At 43.8% G+C, this 13,591-nt stretch overlaps 1 protein-coding gene across 9 annotated transcripts in view; it reads right to left on the bottom strand.

The window, feature by feature from the left end:
• The window catches only part of UBE3A (ubiquitin protein ligase E3A), an 84,312-nt gene extending 71,414 nt beyond the window's left edge, over positions 1 to 12,898 (bottom strand). For 2 of the 9 annotated variants that reach the window (XM_058666522.1, XM_058666526.1), the window contains exons 1-3: positions 12,662 to 12,898; positions 1,214 to 1,249; positions 429 to 558 (exon numbers count right to left, since the gene is read on the bottom strand). The gene's annotated coding sequence lies outside the window, so the exon portion shown is untranslated. Of the gene's footprint in view, positions 1 to 428; positions 559 to 1,213; positions 1,250 to 12,351; positions 12,555 to 12,661 lie in introns of those variants that run through there. The other 7 variants (XM_058666524.1, XM_058666529.1, XM_058666527.1 and 4 more) reach the window with 5 other exon arrangements.
• Between the last annotated feature and the right edge of the window lie 693 nt (positions 12,899 to 13,591).

The following is a 13,591-nucleotide window of genomic DNA, read 5'->3' as shown; positions in this document are numbered from 1 at the left end:
GTACCCTCAGAACATGCTCCACATCAGGTATCCTTTGACAACATCAAATGGTCATTCCCCATCTCCAGGTACTGATCCTGGGAGCAGCCCTCTCCCCTTCTCCCCTCCCTCCTCCCCTCCCCTTCGCCCATATACAGGATGAAAGAGGACAAAAAATGAAATCAATTGTCTCATCCACTTTCCCTATATTTCAATCATCTATACCCTAATCAGTGAACTACAAGGGTATACATCCTTCTCAGCTATGTAAACATCAAAAATAAAAAGATAAGCAGCCAGTAAAGAAATGCAAATAAATAGCAAGGAATTTACACTCTGAAAAGCAAAATATGCAAATTATTTGAGCACTCAAAAAAACAGCAAAATTCTTGATAACATTAATCATCAAGAAAATGTTAATCAGAACTATAAAGATACTTCATACTCACTGGGATGAGAATTAATTTTTAATTCCAGAAAATAAGTTTTATTGTTGACTTGGAGAAACTGGAAGCCTTATGCACTGTTGGTAGTGATGCAAAATGGTGCAGCCATTGTATAAAATATGGCAGGCAGTTCCTCAAAAAATTAAACAGAGAATTACCATTCAACCCGACAATTCTATACCTAAACATATAACCAAAAGAAGTGAAAGCTCTACACCAGTGTTCACAGTAGCGTTATTCATACAGCCAAAATGTGTAAACTCAAATGTCCTCCAATGGATGGATAAAACATATGCTACTGTGATGTATTATCCACTCTGAAAGAACCATGCTAAAACACTGATGAACTTTAGCTAGCTCTGCTAACCGAAATAAGCCGAACACAAAGTACCACGATTCCTGTTGCATTAAGTATCTAGTAGTCAAATTCATGGAGATGGAAAATAAAATTTGATTATCAGGGACCAGAAAGAGGAAGTAATGGGTGGTTACTGTTTAATGGATACAGCATTTCAGTTGTGGAACAGCTGTACCATAATATGAATGTACTTTGTCACCAAACACTGTATCTGAAAATGCTTGAAATGGTAAATTTGTACATATGCAACATCCTTTAAAAAGCAATGTAGTTATCACCATCAGAATGTTTGCAATCAAATCCTGACGAGTATCAAACACTAACAAGGAGCTGGAAGAAACAGAACTCACACAGACTTGTGGAAATATAAAATGGTATAACCATTTGCAAAATAGTTTAAAGTTCCTTGTACATTTAAATATAAACTTACCAAGTGACCCAGTAATTCCAAATTAAGATGGTCACCCTAGAAAAATGAAAACATTATGTTCACACACAAGCATGCATACTTTTAAACAGCCTAAATATGAACATAAACACCAAAAAAAAATTAAACCTGTATAGCAATATCACTTTAAAAACAAATAAGTGATCAATACAAAATGTATGAATCTTAAAAACTAAATGAAACATATAGTACACTATGCCAAAGGTATACTACACAATTCCATGTATGTACAATTCCAGAACAAATCAAGGAAGCAGACTGGGAAGAATGACTACAAAGAGACATGAAAGAACTTTACTAAGAGATCTACTAATTTATTTGAAAGGCAGAATTAGATAGAGATCTTCCACCTGCAGGTTTCCTCCCAAAACGGCCGCTATGGCCGAGCCAGGCCAGGCCAAAGCAGCTAGGATCTCCTTCTGGGTCTACCATACAGGTGCAGGGGCCCTTGAGACATGCACCGCAGCTTTCACAGATGCATGAGCTGAGAAACGCATTGGAAACAGAGCAGAAGGGTCTTGAACTGGTGCCCACAGGGATGCCAGCATCACAGTCAGTGGCTTTACCAACTATGCCACACTCGTCCTTGGCAAGAACTTTTCAGAGTTAGTTTAAACATTTTATGCTTGTATGCAGTACAAAATACATCAAAAAGTATAGTTTGAAATTTTTTGAAAGTATTTTATAGGATGCAAATTATATTTCAGTAAACTATTTCTCTTCAAAATTTACAAAACTCTTTATGGCATTTTAAGCGACTGAAGAAAATATCCCTTAAGTGGTCTCAACAATTACCTACACAAGCAGAAGACAGCAAGAGGTAGTTGATCTTAAACCATATCTACCCCAAATGCAATCAGGATTTAAAACATACTAGGTCCAAATATATACAGAAATCAGATCTACATCTATAAATGTAAGTCATAACATAAAATCATAAAAAGACTAAATACAGGTGATGAACTCTTACATCATCTTTGAAAGCATAAAAAATCCAGAAGCCATAAGTTATTTACCTATCATCTGTGATTTACCTATATAAAAATATTAAAATTTTATAACTAGATAGTGTACAGTTAAAAGATCACAGATGTTGAAACAATATTCACATCTGCAAATCATAGAAAGAATGAAATGACAGGAGCCCAGAATGGTAGCCTGGCAGCTAAAGTCTTCACCTTACACACACCAGGATTCCACATGGGTACCAGTTCGTATCCTGGCAGTCCTGCTTCCCATCCAGCTCCCTGCTTGTAGCCTGGGAAAGCAGTCAAGCATGGCCCAAAGCTTTGGGACCCTGCACCAGCCTGGGAGACCTGGAAGAAGCTCCTGGCTTCTGGCTTCAGATTGGCTCAGCTTCGGCCACTGCAGCCATTTGGGGAGTGAACCATCAGATGGAAGATCTTTCTCTCTCTCTCTCTCTTTTCCTATTTGTATATATCTGACTTTCCAATAAAAATAAATAAATCTTAAAAAAAGAATTAAATGATAAAGAACACTTTTAACTTATCAATAAACACATGGGACTAGGACACAGTATGTGGCATAACAGGTGAAGCTGCTGCCCGTGACGCCATCATCCCATGAGCACACTGGTTCCCATTCCAGCTGCTCTACTTTCAGTCCAGCTCTGCTAACTGCCTGGAAAAAGCAGAAGATGGCCCAAGCGTTTGGCCCCTCCCACGCATGGCGTGAATAGCTTGAAGTCCTGGCTCCACCTTGGCTCAGTACAGAGCACTGCGGCCAAGTATGGAGTGAACCAACAGACAGTAAAATCTCTTTTTGTCTCTCCCTCAAACTCTGATTTCAAGTAAATAAATAAATCCTTAAAAAAGATTAAAAAAACAGACAAAAATGGGTAATTTTATAAGGTCATATGTAAACATTCAGATATTTTTAAGAGATTTTTAGCAAGTTAAGCCATTGCCTGCAAAGCTGGCATCCATATGGGCGCCGTTTGGGGAAAGTAGCAGAAGCGGCCTGAGGACATGACCACAATGAAGTTCCTGCCTTAGGCCTGGCCCAGCACCAGCCGCTGCAGCCATCTGAGGAGCCAATCAGCAGAAGGAAGATCTCCCTCTCCTCTTTTAGTAACTCGCCTTTCAAATAAATAGATCAATCCTTGAAGAGGGAAGAAAAAAAGGATTCACAGAACACAGACGCAGCTTTCCGGCTTAGAATCACTCCAGGATAAATATTCACTACAGCCTAATTTCTAACATTTTAGAACACTATTTCCCTTTTCTTCATCCCTTTTTTTCCCTCCAAATTTATTCTGAAAAATTGTCTGTAATTATGTCTGCATGTAATGAAACACTTAAATTTAAAGTGATAATTGAAGTTATGAGTGTCGTAACTCATCAGGTTAAACCACCATTAGGAAAACGGGCATTCCACATGGGTACTGACACCTGAGAAGACAGCAGAAGATGCTCACGAGCTTGGGCTCCTGGTCTGAGCCTCATAAGCCCTGGCTGGAGTGTATAATTGGGAAGTAAACAGAGAGGAAGACCTTCCATCCACTGATTCTCTCTCCAAGTAACTCCAATGGCTGGAGCTCAGCCAATCTGAAGCCAGGAGCCAGGAACAACTTCTGGGTCTCCCATGTGCGGTGCCGGGTCCCAAGGCTTTGGGCCGTCCTCTACTGCTTTCCCAAGCTACAGGCAGGGAGCTGGATGTTTCCCATGTTTTCTAAACAAAACACTTCTCTACAACTACCCTGGCCATTTCTTCATTCTTCATATACAGCACTTTCCCACTGTAAGATTTCCAAATTCACTATATCCTTCACTTAGAACGCTCCTCCCCATCCAACCTCCGGGTGAGCTCTCATTTCTTTGCTCAAATTACCACACCAGCAAAGTTTTCTCTGGTCATCCTAAAAAATTTCTGCTCATCCTTCCTACTCCCAAACCGCATTTCTCAACATTTTTCCTTATCAGTCTTATTTATCTGGGTTTTTTTTTGTCCCTCTTTCCACTTCTAGCATGCAAGTGCCATGAAGGTAGTAATTTAGATACTTAGAAATAAGTTATACAAAATACAAGTTAACTATGCGAAAAAAATCTATGAAAGCAAGCAATAATCCGAAATATATTTTTTAAAAAATCCTTTCACCAAAACATCAAAAAGAATACAATTCTTAGGCATAAATTTAACAGCAGACCTGTAGACTGAAACCCACAAACATATTAAAAAAAAAAAAAAAAAAAGTAAAGGAGACCTAAGCAAATGAAAAGACATCTCATGCTCAAGATCAAAACATATGATACTAAGGGCAGTAATCCTCCCCAAACAGATCCTCAGCCCACATTCAAATCTCATGAAAATCTTGGTTTGCATTTGAGTGCTGCTAACTCTAAGACACATCTGGAAACTCAGATAGCCAAAAGCAATCTTGAAAATAGAAGTCAGGTTGAACATGCATAATTCCTGCTTTCAAAATGTATTTAAAAGTTTTGTGTGTTATTGGCATTAAAAACAGAAATATGAAGCAAAGAACTTACATAATTTTCAACAAGGATGCCAAGATCATACAATGAGGAAAAACCACCCTTAAATAAATGGCACTAGGATGATAAAATAGCCACATATAAAAGGTTAATACTGGATACCTACCACCCACCTACACAAAAATTAAACAGGCAACAGACCTAAATCTAAAGAAAGCTCTTGGGCAAGAACGCAAGTATGAATCTTTATGAGCCTGTATTAGACAATGACTTCTTAGAAAACGACATGAAAAATAGACTTCATCAGAATAACTGTGCTTCAGGAGAAATTATCATAAGCACACACACACACACAAAATCATGGAATGGGAGAAATGCTTGGCAATCACATATGACAAGTCACTTGTCTACAAAACACGAGGGCTTGGCGCCATAGCCTAGAAGCTAAAGTCCTTGCCACTGGGGTATGAACAGGTGCCCACGTGGAATGCCAGGCTGCAGGCAGACACTTAGCTTACTATGCCATGGAGTCAGCCTGAGAGTTCTTTATGTATCTTTTATTAAAAAAAAATTTTTTTAGGATTTATTTAATTTTTATTGGAAAGTCAAATATACAGATAGGAGGAGACATAGAGAAAGCTCTTCCATCTGTTAATTCACTCCCCAAGCAGCTGCAACGGCCAGAGCCTAGCCGAACCAAAGGCAGGAGCCACAAGCCTCTTCTGGGTCTCCCAGGCTGGTGCAGGGTCCCAAGGCTTCTGTCTGTCCCTGACTGCTTTCCCAGGCCACAGGCAGGGAGCTGGATGGGAAGCAGGGCTGCCAGGATTAGAACCAGTGCCCATGTAGGATCCTGGTGTGTACAAGGCAAGGACTTTTCACTTCTAGGCTATGGCGCTGGGCACCAAAACCTCAAAATGTTACAGCTAGGGTTATCCTATGATCTAGCATTTATACTTCTAGGTGTCTATCCCCAGATAATTACATACAGTCCATACAAAAGCTGGTAAAATGTTCATAACGAAGTTACACATAATAACCAAAAAGTGTTAAAACTGGCTCTGACTACAGCCTCATTTCCTGCTAATGCAGATCCTGGGAGACAGCAGTAAGGCAACTGGCTCTGTCTTGAGTTCCCAGGATCATTCCAGCACAACCCATCCTTTCAGGCATCTGCAGAGTGACCCAGGCAATGGGAGTCTGCTTACACCAGCAAGTGGGCTTGCTCACTCTGCCTCCCAAATAAATTTGAAAAACTGTACAAGGGAGAGGTGGAACTCTGCAGTGCAATGTCCCCATCCCACACCAGACTGTCCATTCCAGCCCCAGTGGAATAAGGCTCCCTGCTGCATTTCTTCCACAGCCAGTCCTCTACCACAAGCCTCCTGCTCATGTAACTCAGCAAACAAGGGTCAGGTGCCATGGTTTATTTTTGTTTTAAGATGCATTTATTAATTTGAAAAAGTTACAAAGAGAGGAGGTAAGGAAAGAGATCTTCCATCTGCTGGTTCACTCCCCACACAGCTAAGGATGTGGGTGGATCTGCCCTGGCAGGGGCCATCCTCCACTGCTTCTTCCAGGTCATCAGCAAGGAGCTGAACCAGAAGTGGAGCAGCATGAACATGAACCAGCCCACATACACGCTGCCAGCAATGACTTTACCAGCTATGCTCCACCACTGGCCCCCAAGGTGCCAGTTCTGCTGGAAAATCATTAGCTATTCACTTTCTGGTCCTGATCTGGCTCTTAACTGTGTGTTTCTTAATTCTTAAAAAAAAAAAAAAAAACTTTTAATAGGCACCCATTTCTCCTCAGTTAATAATGTAAAGAGACTACACTGAGAGGGTTAAACTCCCAGGGTCCTCTGTGCGATGTACGAAACGGCTGGTATCATTCTTACAAGAGTACACTGAACTTGATGGAACGTATGTGGAAAAATAATAAAAGAACTTCTATATTTTAACTATTTTCATAAACATTTTGAAACTCCCGAATACTTGTGGCACAGGTACTAGCTTTTATAATGTCGTAAAGGATTCTCTTCTAACAACCATGTGTGATGCCTTTATGAAATTCCTGTTCAGATATCCTACAACTGAACTTCAGAAAGTCTTCACCAGAATGGTTCTCTATTTTCTAAAATTTCTTTTTCCTTCCAGTCAATCTTAGGATACACTCCATTTCCCAAATCAACACAACAAGTCAAATAACACAAATTACAAGATATTCGATTCTGGATTAACAATACTACACAATGCACTACTATTAAGATCTATTTTCAATTCAAAATTACCAAAAAGTTAGTGTTTCTTCCTCTATTACTGGCTGTTCTTGTTCCCTGAACCTACTGAGCCTTAATAGCCCCTAAAAGCTTTTATGAGGCTGCATTGTGGCATTACAGCTTAAGCCTCTGCCTACAGTGCCAACAACGCTCAGGGGGGCCAATTTGAGTCCCGGCTCCTCCACGTGTGATCCAACTCCCTGTTAATGCATCAAGGAAACCAGTGAAAGATGAACCAAGTCCTTGGATCTTTCTGCCTACATGGGAGACGTGGATGAAGCTCCTGGTTCTGGCCTGGCCCAGCTACCGCACTGCACCCTTTTGGCAAGTGACCCAGCAGATGAATGCTTCTAACTGCATTTCAAATAAGCTAGATCCTTTTAAAAAGAAGTTTATGCATGATTTTAGAAAGGGAAGTCATAAGCTTAGAACCAAAGAGTAATAACTGACTTTAAGATTCATCAAGTGCAAAGAGCAAAACCTAAAATACAAACGGGCAAGCATTGTGGCGCAACACGCTAAGCTGCCTCTTTCATCGCCTGCATCATGCGTTAGCGAGCCCGGGATGGAGCCCTGCATCTTTCAGATTCACCCGCCCACTCATGTTCACCATAGAAAGCAACACACGATGTCTCCTCACCTGCGTGTCCCTGCCACACAAGGACATCTGGATGGAGATCCTGGCCAGTGATTGGCCAGACCCAGCCTCAACACACCAGGCCCTTGGGAAACAAACTGACAGATGAAGATCTGCTTCCCACCCTCCTTTCAAATCAAAATAAACACACAAACTTAAAATATATGTTAATTTTATTTCACAATATCTCTAACAAAAATTCTCTTGTTAAATTATTACCAATATTGGTATTTACTTGCTAAATGTAACTTAAAGCACTTTAAATGATATTTCTGAGATTAAATGAAAGTGAAAGCTAACCAAAAAATTCATTTATTTATTAACAAGTCATTTCAAGATCAATTGTATATATACACATGCATACAATATCTCTAAGTACTTCAAACATTTCGTATAAACATAGAAGGCCCTAGAAGATTAACATTTTCTATTTAATGCGATTTTGCTTCCTTTAATAAAAAAATAAAAGGTCTGCTGGCAGCATCTTGTGAAAAGTCGCATTTATCAGGTGTAGAAAACACCCCCATATATCCAAGGTGGATGAGTAATCACAGCATTCAGTGTAACTCTCCTTCCCAACAGGTGGGACACAACTTGTACCAATGTGCAGAGTCCTCAACAGCAGCCCTAACACTGAGACTATGTGGACCTGCCACCTGGCGCTTTTAAGAATACCACTCTCGGAGCCAGGATTGTGGCATAACTGGTTAAAGTGCCACCTGTGATTCCAACATCCCATATGGGACTCAGTATCTGGGCTTCTCCACTTTAAATCAAGCTCCCTGCTAATATACCAGGGAAATCAGTGGAAGATGGGCCAAGCACTGGAGCCCTCTGCCTCCCACAGGGAAGATGCTTAATGAAGACCATTTAAGGAGTGGCCATTTAAAAGGAGTGGCCATTTAAGGAGTGAACCAGCAGATGGAAGATCTCCATCACCCCCTCACTCTGCAACAAAGCCTTCAAACAAACAAAGATTTGAAAAGAAAAAAAGGAGGGCACCATTTCCAAGCTTTGTACTTGAAACTTTCTAACGACTGCAGTGGTCCACCTCAAGAACAGTCCTACCTGGGTTTAAAAAATGTATGAATCTGGGGTTAGAACTGTGGCATGGCAAGTTAAGTCTTTGCATGTAAGGAAATCCCATGTGAGCGCCAGTTTCTGTCCAGCTACTTTACTTTTGATCCAGCTCTTTGCTAACAGCCTTGGAAAAACAGTGGAAAACAGACCAGATGCTTGGTCCCTGCCACCCACATGGGAGACCCAAATGAAATTTCGGCCTTCTAGCTTCTGCCTGACCCAGATCCAGTTGTTGCAGCCACTTGGAGAGTGAACCAGCAGATGGAAGACAAACTATTCTGTCTGTCTCTCCAAATCTGACTTCGAAATAAATAAATCGGGGAGGGGGGTCAAAAAAAAGTTATTTATTTAATAAACTCTTTTTAAAAAATATGACTATCACAAGATGACAGAATAAGCAACCCTTCAAAAATCAGGTGATTTACGTATTAGTTCAGCACACGTGTGTGCACACACACACATACTTCAAACAGTCCACAGAAAATAGAATTACAGGTTTATTTTGAGTACAAAAATTTTGAAATATTTGCAAGTCTTTTAAGCTATCAGTTTCATGAAGATCTTTCATTAGTATAATTTCAAGAAATGTTGCATTAAAATAATTCTATCTTTTAATTCAATTTTCCATGAGTTTTCTAAGTCCCTTCATATAACACAGTACGAGCTAGATATTTGGGTAGTGGGCTGGCATCAAAATAGGAGCTAATGTCCGTGCAGAGTTACCTGAACAAAGAACGAAATAGTTAAGTCTTGAGCAGTTTGGGAGATGGTGTGGGGGTGAAGGGGTATTGGGTAGGTAGGAGGTCCTCAGGATTCAGTCAAGGGAAGATGATTCAGCTCCAACAGTTTCTCCCCAAAAAAGAAGGGGGGGTGTTACCTAGATGAACTGACTACACAGCTCCCATCTTATCTCTGTGACCCCCTGTATCTAGCCCTATCCATAATAGCCACAGGAGGTAGCCAACTGTTAGCTGATCATTTACAGATTTACTGATAACCAAAGCAAACATACTGTAGGCTTTCAGTCTTAGCTCCCTCCCCCCAAATTCCTATGCTGAACACTCAACCCCACAATCTGAGGTATTAGGAAGTGGGGGTCTAAAAAAGGCTCTGCCCTCTTGAATAGGATTAGTGCCCTCATGAAAGAGACCCCACAGAAAGCCTCTACCTTTCCACCAGAGACAATAGAGATAGAAGGTGACTATGGACCACGAGGTGGGCCCTCATCTTCCAGCCAGCAGCCTGATCTGAGACCCTGGCCTTCAGAACTGTGAGGGATAAGCATCTGTTGTTTAAAACAATTCTTAGTTTTGTTTTCTGTAAGTCACCCAACCTATGGTACATTGTAATAGTCATTCAATCAGATGAAGACATTTGGTAAACGCCAGTTCTCGCCCTCAGTTGGCACTGCTATTAGAAACAGACCAGGAAGGGGAGCACGCTGCAGTGCACGCATCCAGGTGCTCTGCCACCATTCAGAAACACCAGCGGGAAGACCTCTGAGGAGCACTGAGTGCTCCCGTCTCAGCCACGCTGCATCCTTTAACCCTCACAAATGTCACGTGCCTTCACCAGCCCTTTCACATATAGCCCTGTGGCTCATCAAGACTAAGAAAACAAGAATACGTCAGAATTATAAAAGCAGGGCCTAAATCCAAAGTTATTTCCATTGCACACGCCATGGTGTCTCTGACTATTATGTTTACACCTAACCTGAGGGGAAGGCTGTCAAAATTAGCCAAACTCTGCTGTCTGGAACCATCTTAAAAACAGCACCTAAGGCTTATCAAAGTATTTTACCTGAAACAACACTACTGAAAATTTTGTCTTAACTCACAACAATCAGAAAAAAACTTTTTAAATAACTGCATATGTACTGAGTATGCTTCCACACATAGGCCTGCATATTTACAGATTTTAAAAAGTGTACAAGATAAGCAAACATAATAAGTAATCATTTAAGAAAACAGACATTTGAAAACACCATTTCCAACATTTAGTCTGAAAAATTCAGGCACAACTCAAAGTTATGGATCATATACCACTGACCAAAAATTTTCAAGAGGGAAGAGGGCCAACTGAAACATAAATAACTGAAGATTTAAGAAATAAGATGGACAGATAACATGCTACATGCCCAAGGACACATGGCCAAAAATACACCCACTAAATCTTGTAAATGGGCCGAATTAAGTGGTACAAGAATAGGTTTTCCTCACACCTCTGACAGGATAAGGATTTTTATTTAGTTATTTTTTCAAACCATAAAAAGAGTGAAATTTAGTAGAGATAAAAGCTTACAAACGCAGTGAGGAGGACCCTAAGGAGGAAGCAGCAGAGTGTTCTCTCTGCATAATCTCATCGGGGACAGGCAGGTGCAATGTTCACAGGCTGGTGTGCGTATGACTGGGCAAAGGAACCTGGGTTACATATTGACAAAGACTTCAGAGCTTATATTCTAATTTTGTAAATAAAGATTACAAGTTATTTCTTTGTATCATGATCTTGTATTTGTTACAAATCCTCATACATAAAATAGCTTCTAAAAGCCATTTTTGGAGTCCTTTTTCCTGCTGTTCATGCTTCCTTATATTTCTTTACAGGCATTCTGGCTTATCAACAGCATCAGTAATACTGTATTCATTAAAAAGGGCTAAGTGGTAGAGATTCAAAATCAGGACGTAATTTCAAAATTATTTCTCTATACACACCAAGAGAGATATTTTTATCTCTCCTAAATCACAAATTTTACATGAGTTACCAAATAATCTCTTAGATGGAGTACTATGAGTCAGAGGCGTGAAGAAAAACAAGGTTCTTACCCCACTTGCACAATGTATTCTAAAAGATCCAATGGGTCCCTACCTGTCTTAGATACATAACTTAACAGCTGGATTTAAGGGCCGTATTTCTCTAAGCCCCTTTGCTCTTCACAAGCCTCTGGAATCATTCTGCTGGACCTGTCAATATCACAGATGGAGAAATCACCCCAGATTATTGGTCGTACCCATATTCCTTTATGACTGGGAATAAACGTGCAGTGTAAATCCCACGTACTGGAGTGCATTCTGAACAGCATCCTTGCCACTTAATAAATACAACCTCAAACAGATTTTAAGCTGTTTCTATTTTCGCTTGACCATAAAAAGCCACAAAAGATCGAGAGGCTAAATCATTTTTACAGGATCCTACACTTAACCAACCAGTGTCCATATCAAAATATTAAAAAAAAAATTTTTTTAAATTTTCCGGACTAAAGCACTTGGCACATTCGAGTCCTGCTTTACCAGTAAAAGCCTCCGCACCAACACAAGCAAACACTGCTTTCCATTTTCTCAAGTGGGGGGGGCGGGGTAGAAATAAGTACATAAATAAAAGATCATCTGCTTGCAGGTGTGCGCTTGACACAGCCTTCTTGGCGAACCCAGTAACTCACGGTCAACTTCAGAATCCTACTGACCAGCAACAAATGAGCAGCCCGCGAGCAGAGCCTCAGCTTTGACACACCACTCCATCTGCCCTCTCTCTCCACCAAACCCACCCCAAAACCCCAGCCGACCAAGCGCACATCTAAATATGTCTTCCCTTCAGAGACCACCCCCCCACACACACACCCAAGAAAATAAGTAAATGAATAAGTAGAATTTCACAAGGCCGAGAAAAAAGGGTTCACCATTGACGAAAATGGCCTGCCCTTCTCCACCGGGGGCCCTATCGTGCTCGGGGCCCCTCGCTCCATGCAGGCCCGGTTCTCGACGCCCTGCACGTCCCGCCCAGCCCCGGCGACAAAACCCTGCCTCCGGCGCTCAGCCACCACTGACAGTTTAGGCTGCGGCAGCCGCGGCCAGCAGGGGCCTTGTGCTGGCACTGGCCCCTCCGGACCACGCGCCCCCAGGGGTGGGGGCAGGGGTGCCTCCCCTCGCCAGCGCGGGCCCCGGAGGGGGAGGGAGCGGCGCCCGGGCCGCGTCCGCAGCGACACTGACCTGTCGTCGCCCCCGCGCCTGGGCTGCGGCCCTCGCAGCTGCGGCCGCCGCACTGGTCGTCGTCGCCCTCGCCCGCCGCCTCCGCCCGCCACCGCCTCGTTCCCTTTCGCTGCCGCCACCGCCGGGGCTCATGCGGGACCCGCGCTGCCTTCTCCGGAAACCGAGGCCGGGACCGCCGAAGACCCGCCGTCCGTCGCTGGCCGCCGCGGTGTGTCCACGCTGGGGGGTGGGGGGCTGCGGGGCCCTCCTGGCAGGGGCTGCAGGCCGCGAGCTACTCCGACGAGGAGCCGGGGGAGGCGCCGCCGCCCGCTGCCGCCGTGAGCGCGGGGTCGACGGAGGTGAGGCGTCAGCCGGGGCAGAGGACGAGCGCCTGGGCCGGCGGCCGGCTAACGCGGCGGCGGGATGCGCGAGCGAGCGAAGGGGGAAGTGTCCGGGGGGGTCGCGGCGAAGGGGAAGAGAAGGCCCTGTCGTCTCCTAGAGTCACCCCGATCCCCGAGCCACCATCTTGGAAGAAACACGGATCTCGCGACCGCGGCGCAAGACGGGAGGACTGGCTGGGCGGGCGGAGTATCCCGGCAGGCAGCGCGCGCCTCCCGGACGGGCGAGGGCTCCGGGCCCGGACGCGAGGACGCGGGGCGGGGCCGGGCGGCGCGCGCGGGAGGACGCCACGCTCCGCCCCTCCCACGGGCGCTGGCTCTGCCCCCGCCTCCCGCCGGGCCGTCGCGGCCGGCGCAGGGGCGGCTGGGAAGGAGAGGTGGTCCGCGGCTCCTTCGGGAGTCCCCGTGGGGCAGATCGCCATCTTGGGACCGGGTACAAGGAGCCGGCTGTTAGCTCGTGTTGTCTGCAGCCCGTCAAAAAGAAAGGAGCTGTAGTGGAGGGCCGCCCCCCGAGGGAGCCGGAGGGGCCCCCGGATTGGCCCCACAGAGGGAC

Source organism: Ochotona princeps, chromosome 6 (genome assembly GCF_030435755.1).
Source record: "Ochotona princeps isolate mOchPri1 chromosome 6, mOchPri1.hap1, whole genome shotgun sequence".
NCBI classification, from domain to species: domain Eukaryota; kingdom Metazoa; phylum Chordata; class Mammalia; order Lagomorpha; family Ochotonidae; genus Ochotona; species Ochotona princeps.
This window is presented reverse-complemented; position numbering and strand designations above follow the sequence as displayed.